Source organism: Dendrobates tinctorius, unplaced genomic scaffold, assembly GCF_039654945.1.
Source record: "Dendrobates tinctorius isolate UK_male_01 unplaced genomic scaffold, ASM3965494v1 ptg000211l, whole genome shotgun sequence".
Lineage (NCBI taxonomy): Eukaryota > Metazoa > Chordata > Amphibia > Anura > Dendrobatidae > Dendrobates > Dendrobates tinctorius.
Window position 1 is genome coordinate 10366561 of NW_027361878.1, and position 7431 is coordinate 10373991.

The following is a 7431-nucleotide window of genomic DNA, read 5'->3' on the forward strand; positions in this document are numbered from 1 at the left end:
AAGAAAAGTGGCCACCTGGCTTGGCGAGATTTCAACCGCTGGGCCGTTTGTAAATACACCAGGTTTTTATGGTCAGTGTATACCTGGAAGGGAAACCGGGCTTCCTCCAGGAGATGTCTCCACTCGGAAAAGGCCAATTTCATTGCCAACAGCTCCCTGTCCCCGATGGAGTAGTTTCTCTCCGCCGGTGAGAAGGTCTTGGAGAAAAAGAAGCAGGGATGCTTCCGACCTTGGGCATCCTTCTGGAAAAGGACTGCCCCTGCACCGACGGAGGAGGCATCTACCTCTAGGATAAAGGGTTTATCCACATTGGGACGATGGAGGATAGGAGCGCCAGCAAAATGGGTCTTAAGAGACGAGAAGACCGCGGAGTCCTGTTCCAACCAAACCTTTGGATTGGCTCCCTTTTTGGTGAGGGTGACCAAAGGAGCCACCAGCGTGAAGTGAGGAATGAACTGGCAGTAATAATTAACGAAGCCCAGAAAGCGCTGCTCCGCTGTCAGGAACACCGCACGGCACATGCTCACTGAGCCAGTGCGCGTGTACTGAGTACAAAAACTGTGCACAAAGAAAAAAGCAGAGCGTGACAGCAGTGGTGACGATGCATGCTCCAGGCTCACAGGACCTGAAGCACGTGACTGCTGGAGGCGTGGCCTAAGCTCCACAGAGCTAGGAACTGTAGGGAAACTCCTAGAAAGGTAACTACTGGACAATGTTACCAAGGGGCATAGACAGAGACAGAAACCAGATCAAGCCGAGGTAAAAGCACGAGATCACACGACAGTACCAAAGGGTTAGACAGAATGGATAGTCAGGACATAGCAATAGATCAGAAAACCAGAACAGGCAATAGATGGTACAATAGGGACAAACTGTAACGGAGTAACGATAGCGAAGCCAGGAGGTCAGAACCAGAAAAGACAATACTACCAAAACGAGAGACGGAGTACAGAGTGAGGGGACGGACCGGGTCATACATGGGAAGCAAACAAGCAATGCAATATACAAGCACACCAGGGGCGTCAGCCACACAGCCAGAATAACAGTATAGCTGACAGAGAACCCAGGTAAAGAGTGAGTATAAATACCCCTCCCAGATCCAGAAAGAGGCCACGTACACTTAACCCTGTGAGTGCAGGGCAAGAACCCTGATCAAACCATGACAGTAACCCCCTCTTAACGGGGGGCCACTGGACCCCCAGGCTTGTCTGGGTATCTGGCGTGGAAAGCCCGCACCAGACGATCGGCATGCACTGAACTGGCCGGAACCCATGACCGATCCTCCAGAGAGTACCCCTTCCAGTGTATCAGATACTGCAGTCTCCAGCGCACCCACCGGGAGTCAACAATGCACCCTACTTCATACTCCAGCTGCCCCTCTACCAGCACTGGCGGAGCATTTGATGAGGGATCCTCTCTTACCGTCCCCACAGGCTTTAACAGGGACCTGTGGAAGACATCAGAAATTTTAAAGGAGGTGGGCAGCTGCAGTCGGTAGGCTACTGGGTTAACAACCTCCACAACTTTGTATGGGCCAATAAACTAGGGGCCCAGCTTTATAGATGGTATCTTAAGCTTGATATTGCGGGTGGATAGCCACACCGTCTCCCCTACTGCAAATGCTGGACCTGGCCCCCTCCTCCAGTCAGCAAACCGCTTATAGTTTTCCTGGGCCTTGGAAATATTCCTCTGAACCTCCCTCCAAAGGATTCTAAGACGTTGTGTCGCACCCTCAGCTCCAGGACAACCTGAATCCATGCGGGAAAACTCTCCAAAATGTGGGTTAAACCCATAGTTGATCTGGAAGTGAGACTTCCCAGTAGATTGACTCACACGACCGTTGAACGCAAACTCTGCCATGGGAAATACCTCACACCAGTCCTCCTGCCTGGAAGAGGCCAAGCATCTCAGAATCTGCTCCAACGATTGGTTCGTGCGCTCCGTCTGTCCATTAGACTCTGGGTGGCAGGCAGAGAAGGACAACGAAATCCCCAGCTTTTTGCAAAAAGCCCTCCAGAACCTGGCCACAAACTGTACCCCTCTATCTGACACCACATTCGTAGGCACTTCATGCAACCGAATTATATGCTGCATAAATAAGCGGGCTCTGGGACTAGATGCAGAGTCTCTCAGATTGGAGAATAAAAGGGTCTCCTGCAGCATGACCCCTCTCGCCCGCAGCCTACGGTCCATGCGGACAGCCTGGATCATAGCGTCCTCCAAAGAATCCGGTGGAGGATGAAGGGCTAGTGCATCTTTCAAATGTTCGGACAGGCCTCTACAGAACAAACCCCAGAGGGCAGCATCATCCCAGGAGACCTCCGCTGCCCAGCGTCTGATCTCAGAGCAGAACCACTCGGCCGAGTGTTTCCCTTGGCACACACTCATCACCATATCCTTGGCTAGACTCACGCGATCGGGTTCATCGTAGTTATGCCCAAGGGCCTCGAAGAATGCATTCACTGACATTCTCTCAGGGGAGGTAGGGGCAAGGGAAAAAGCCCAAGCCTGTGGGGAGCCCCTTAACAAAGACATAATGACCCCAATCCTCTGACTCTCATCCCCAGAGGAGCGTGGCCTTAACGAGAAGAGTTTGCACCCCTCCTTAAAAACCTTAAATGTTTTTTTATCCCCAGAGAAAAAGTCAGGCAATTTAACTGGTGATTCCGGGGAGATTAAGGAAACATCTGGGGTACCCTCACACCGGGCCCCAGAAAGAAAAGAACCCTGCATGGCATTAGCAACCTCCCTCTGAACCTGTTGCTGCGACTGAGCCAGGGTTTTCTGCTCCACAGACAGGTTTTGCATCATTTGAGTGAGGCTATTCACTTGCTCAGAGAGAGCATGCCGCGGATCCATGACTCAAGGAAAAAAAAGTGCAAACCTTGTTTAAATGTTTTAAGGTCAGCTATAATGTCAGGAACACCGCACTGCACTTGCTCACTGAGCCAGTGCGCGTGTCCTGAGTACTAAAACTGTGCACAAAGATAACTGCGGAGCGTGACAGCAGTGGTGACGATGCATGCTCCAGGCTCACAGGACCTGAAGCACGTGACTGCTGGGGGTGTGGCCAAGCTCCACAGAGCTAGGAGCTGCAGGGAAACTCCTAGAAAGGTAACTACTGGACAATGTTACCAAGGGGCATAGACAGAGACAGAAACCAGATCAAGCTGAGGTAAAAGCACGAGATCACACGACAGTACCAAAGGGTTAGACAGAATGGATAGTCAGGATGTAGCAATAGATCAGAAAACCAGAACAGGCAATAGACGGTACAATAGGGACAAACTGTAACGGAGTAACGATAGCGAAGCCAGGAGGTCAGAACCGGAAAAGACAATACTACCAAAACAAGAGACGGAGTACAGAGTGAGGGGACGGACCGGGTCATACATGGGAAGCAAACAAGCAATGCAATATACAAGCACACCAGGGGCGTCAGACACACAGCCAGAATAACAGTATAGCTGACAGAGAACCCAGGTAAAGAGTGAGTATAAATACCCCTCCCAGATCCAGAAAGAGGCCACGTACACTTAACCCTGTGAGTGCAGGGCAAGAACCCTGATCAAACCATGACAACCGCTTTGAGAGTGGGGCAGTCCATTACCGCCTGCAATTTGGCGGGATCCATAGGTAACCCCTGGGCCGAGATGATATAACTCAAGAAAAGCAAGGACTCCTGCTCGAATTGACACTTCTCCAACTTGGCGAAGAGAGAATTCGCCCGCAAACGGTCGAAGACCTTGCAGACATCTCTCCGGTGGGAAGCCAAATCTGGAGAGAAGATGAGGATGTCATCCAGATAGACCACCACCGAGGTGGAGAACATATCACGAAAGACATAATTTACGAAATCCTGAAAGACAGCTGGTGCATTACAGAGGCTGAAGGGCATGACCAGATACTCATAGTGGCCATCCCTGGTACTAAAGGCTGTCTTAGACTCGTCTCCTTCCCGTATGCAGATCAAGTTGTAAGCCCCCCATAGATCTAGCTTAGTGAAGATCCGGGCCCCTCACAACCTGTCAAACAACTCAGAGATCAGGGGAAGAGAGTACTTGTTTTTCACGGTTGTAGCATTGAGACCTCTGTAATCAATGCAGGGACGCAGCTCTCCACTCTTCTTCTGTACGAAGAAGAACCCTGCCCCTGCTGGTGACACCGACTTCCTAATAAACACTCTTGCCAGGTTCTCCCGGTTGTGACATGGCCTCCATCTCCGGGAGGGATAGAGGGTACACGCGGCCTCGAGGAGGCTCCGTGCCTGGCAAAAGGTCTATCGGGCAGTCGTAGGGGCGATGAGGCAGAAGCGTATCTGCAGATTTTTTAGAAGAGACGTCCACGTACTGCTGGTAGTGTCTGGGAAGCGCGGAGAGACCCGCGGGCACTTCGATAGAGGCTACTTGAACACTGCCCCTCTTGCACCTTCCCTCACAGTCCTTGCTCCAACCCAGTATTCTCCCCGAGGACCACTCTATATGAGGAGAATGGCAACGGAGCCAAGGAACTCCTAGGAGCACCTGGCCGATGCCCTCTGGCACAAGGTGCAGGGACAACATCTCGCGGTGAGATGGTGGGATTGAGAGCCCAAGGGGTGCTGTCTGGTGGGTAATCTGGGAAGGTAAGGTCGAATCATTGACCACCCTGATGGTCACGGGGTGAGAAAGTGGCACCAACGGAATTGAGTGCTGTTGGGCGAAGGCAGAGGGCATAAAGTTCCCTTCTGCCCCGGAGTCCATGTAGACCTCTACCTCCCAGGTGGAAGCACCGCTCTCTAATGTCCCTCGGAAGGACAGCTTGGAGGAGAAAGTTCCTATATCAAGTAGACCTCCTCCAACTACCACTGGCCGTGATCGTCTTTTCGACCGCTGAGGACACCTGTTACCCTGGTGACCAGACTGTCGACAATGGTATCAGCGTGCGGAGATTCGCATCGAGCGCGACTCGGAACCGGTGCTTGACACCTCCATGGGCTCTGGAGGTATAACTCCCAGAGCGGGGGGTTCAAGGGGTTTAGAGAAGGCGGGAGCCAACCTAACCCTCTGTCTGGATTGAGCACGCTCCAGCCCGCGCTCCGTAAAATGGAGATCTATGCAGGTGGAAAGGGTAATCAGCTCCTCCAGACTAACGGGAACCTCCTTGGTAGCTAGAGCATCTTTGACATGCTCCGCCAAACCTCTCCAGAACACAGGGACAAGTGTCTTATCAGGCCATTCCAGCTCGGAAGCCAGTTTCCGGAAGCGGACAGCATAATGGCTGACCGAGAGGGATCCCTATGTTAGTGCTAATAATTGGAGAGAGGTGTTGTGAGTGACCCGTGGCCCCAAAAAGACCTGCTTTAGGGACATTAGAAACTGAGCAGTGCTCAGAACCACAGGGTCACCACGTCCCACAGTGGAGTGGAACATTCTAACGCCCTGCCCGACAGGAGGAAAATGATAAAACCCCACCTTAGTCCGCTCTGTAGGGAATCGCATGGCCAGTAACTCAAGCTGGATAGAGCACTGGCTCATGAAACCCCTACAGGTGGCGCTGTCACCCGAGAACTTGTCGGGCAACGGGAGACGGGATAATGTCGGGGCAGGAATGGATGTAGAGGCACGGGAGACCGCCTCTGCTGCCGCCTGGACAGCGACTGCAGTGACATCCGCAGCTGAGGGTGAACGCTTGAGAGCGGACAACCTTCCTATCAGAGACACCGCACTACACTTGCTCATAGAGCCAGTGCGTGTGTCCTGAGTACAGAAGCAGTGCTAATCGATACCTGTGGAGTGGCAGCAGAGGTGACCATGCGTGCTTCAAGCGAATAGTGTCAGGGACCAGTCAGCGCTGGAAAGTAAAGAGGCACGGGACCTGCGGACACTGAAAATGAGCAAGCTTGCACAGGACCTACGGTCATGTGAACGGTCATGTGGCTGCAAGGGGGCGGGGCTTAGCGTCAGAGAAGCCAGAGAACTCAGATTCAGGCAAAACAGAAGTCATGTACAGTACAGTCAAACGAGGTACAGGAGGGATAAACAGACGGGAGGTCAGACAAAGCCAAAGGTCATACACAGGATCACAGTACAGTACCAGGGATGAGACAGAGCGGATAATCAGGGCCAAGCAGAGATCAAAACCAAACAGATATAGGAGGTACCAGGCAGAATCCAAAGCGATATCCAGGAAACAGACCGAGTCATACACAGAGAATCAAGTAACCAGAACACAGCACTAACACACTCAGGGGTCACCACACAATGCCAAGGGCGAAAGTATAACTGACAGGGATGGGAGCGTCCTGAGGCTATAAGAAGCCTCCCCCAGAACCAGGGAGAGGCCACAATCATAGCCCCAGGTGTGCAGGTAAGCCTGCACCGGGATCACAACCTTTAACCCCAGAAATGCCAGTCATCAGTAATGGTTCCATACATTAACCCCACGTGTGCGAGTCAAACCCGCACTGAGATCATGACAGTACCCCCTCTCAACGGGGGACCTCTGGACCCCCAAGGCTTGCCTGGGTACTTAGCATGGAAAGCCCGCACCAGGCAATCAGCATGCATCAACCGGGCCAGTACCCAGGACCTGTCCTCCGGTCCATACCCCTTCCAATGAACCAGGTACTGTACCGACCACCGTACCAACCTGGAATCTACGATATGACCAACCTCGTACTCCACCTGCCCCTCGACCAAAACAGGAGGAGCAGCAGGCTCGGAGCCTCCCCGGACTGCTTCAAAAGGTTTCAGTAGAGATTTGTGGAAGACGTTAGGGATCTTGAAAGAGGGTGGAAGGCACAGCCTATACGCCACTGGATTGATTTTTTCCACAATCTTGTACGGGCCAATGAATTTGGGTCCCAACTTGGCTGACGGAATCTTTAACTTAATGTTTTGCGTGGAGAGCCAAACTTTCTCTCCCACCCGAAACATGGGACCAGGTGTTCGTTTCCTGTCCGCGAAAAACTTATACCTGCCTTGAGACCTAGATATACGCCGCTGGACTTCTGCCCATGTATCTTTTAATCGCTGAACAGAGTCCTCAGCCCCGGGACACCCCGAATCCAGACAAGAAAACTCACCGAAATGAGGACTGAACCCATAATTGATCAAAAAAGGAGTCATACCCGTGGATTGACTCACCTGACTATTGAAGGCAAATTCAGCCAACGGCAGTGCATCGCACCAGTCATTCTGTCTAGCAGAGGTTAGACACCTGAGGATCTGTTCCAGGGACTGGTTAGTGCGCTCCGTCTGTCCATTGCTCTCAGGATGGTATGCAGACGAAAAGGACAGAGACATACCTAATTTTTTGCAGAAAGCACGCCAAAACTTAGCCACAAACTGCACACCACGATCAGACACCACATTCAGGGGTACCCCATGCAACCGGATCACATGCTGCACAAACAACCTGGACAACGTCTCAGCTGACGGTAGTGCGGAC